The sequence below is a fragment of the Acyrthosiphon pisum genome, chromosome X, assembly GCF_005508785.2.
Source record: "Acyrthosiphon pisum isolate AL4f chromosome X, pea_aphid_22Mar2018_4r6ur, whole genome shotgun sequence".
Lineage (NCBI taxonomy): Eukaryota > Metazoa > Arthropoda > Insecta > Hemiptera > Aphididae > Acyrthosiphon > Acyrthosiphon pisum.
In genome coordinates, this window is record NC_042493.1 from 110322778 (window position 1) to 110324747 (window position 1970).

Below are 1970 nucleotides of genomic sequence, written 5' to 3' on the forward strand. Positions count from 1 at the left end.
CAAAAACGTGGGTGCCAAAATTGCTGTTGCCCCCTGGTGATAAAATTGTAAATGCGGCCCTGGCCTGCACAGTGACACAATAATATAGGGTAGGATTCATATTATATTGTACTCGCGTATTTTTCGTCGATTATAGTAGATTTGTTGCCCAATATAGGTAATAATGATTTTTTCTCATAAAAATTCCCTTTCTGGCTCTATATATACAGTTATGTCTGTTGCCAATGGTGTGTGCAGCCAATATTTTTCCTATAGAAAGCGTAAACACACATGAAAATATGACATTTCTTTCCTAGACGCCAAGCCGCTTTACGCTTATACATAGAGATGTAAGCTTGAAAATTTTCTATTAAAAATTTTTTTTTTTATACTTTTCTTAAATTAATTAATTTTTAAGTTTAAATATATTTAAATACTTTATAAAATTACTGTTTCGTTATTATTTACATTGTAACAAGTATAATGTCAGTCGAACAAAACATTTATAATAAAAAAATATATAATTTGGGTAAAATTGGGGAAGTGACTCAAACAATAAATTACCTCCGTTAAAAATTGAAAAATCAATAATTGTAACAAAACGATTATACACTCATAATTTATACTGAAGTAAAAATACAAAATTTTAATAAAAGATAAAAATGCACATTTATTACAGAGTTAAATATCATATATACTTATTTCTGCAGGTAATTCAACTAAAGACTTAGATTTATTTAATACTACCTTATTTAATTTGTCTAATATTTGATCTAATCATCTCTAATCCTCTTATATTTCTCTGCTTTCTGTTATCATATTTTCCCCATTTCTATTTCTTCTACCTACATTTCTAACCACTATATACACAATATAATTATTTATTCATAATATGTCGCTTTTATATGATATCTTTAAGTTTAAATCGTTATTTAATATTTGAATACATATACTTTCTTTCTTTTTTGTTTATTTTGTTTTGTTTTTTGTTATTTGTATTCACATTACTCTTAAGTTATAACCCATATTATGTGCACTTAACACAATCTGTCACTACAATATTTTTGTAATTGGAATTTATTTCCGTTAATAAATAATTATTATTATTATATATATATAATGATTTGTATTTTGAATTTACTATATTATGTTCATTGGAATAATACTAAAATTATATTGAAATGGGTAAATGGTAATTAAAGTACATAATTAAAAATATAATCCTGAAGGTAAAATATACTACAACTATATAATATCAAAAGATTTATTTGACAAGAAATTAATATGATAAATTACAAAATTTTTACCAAAATAAATTTTCATGAAAATTTACATCACTATACTTACACATATAACGCCGAGCTTGTTCTTCGAAAACCCCTGCAAATCTCTTACTGCAAAGTATTCTATTGTTTTTTTTAGTTATAATCCATTGTTTTTTGTGTTAGTTTAAAACAGGTTCGATTTGTTTTCGTTGTTTAATTCGTATTAATTAGTTTTTTCTGTTATTTTTTTTGTCCTTTGAGTTTTCAGTATGACGTATGCACCAGAAAACTTTAAGGAACGGTACGTGTGGGTACAGAACACTATAGCCACATTGCGCATCGAAGAATACGTAAGTATAATTTGATATTATATAGAACACTACTGCAAGTCTCCCCGTGTGTGTTACACGTTCGTCGACGAATTAACTACGAATAATATTACACTGCTCGCAGCTGTTGTCAGCGTGACTTCAATGCTGGTCGTCACCGTGGTTGGAACTTTTGCTGTGACCTTATTAGCTCTGGTACCCTGCCTGTTGTGCGCAGGACTCGCGATGACTGCGTTCGTCGCCAACATTGTTAGGAGTCCTGCAGTGCAACGGGCATTGAGACGGCGTTTTCCGGGAGCCTCCGGCAAGCCAGACGGAGAGATGGTGACGCGTCGCCTGTCCGTCGCTTTGGATTGCGCAAGACGGGCCACTGCGACAATAGCCTTCGGGATTTACT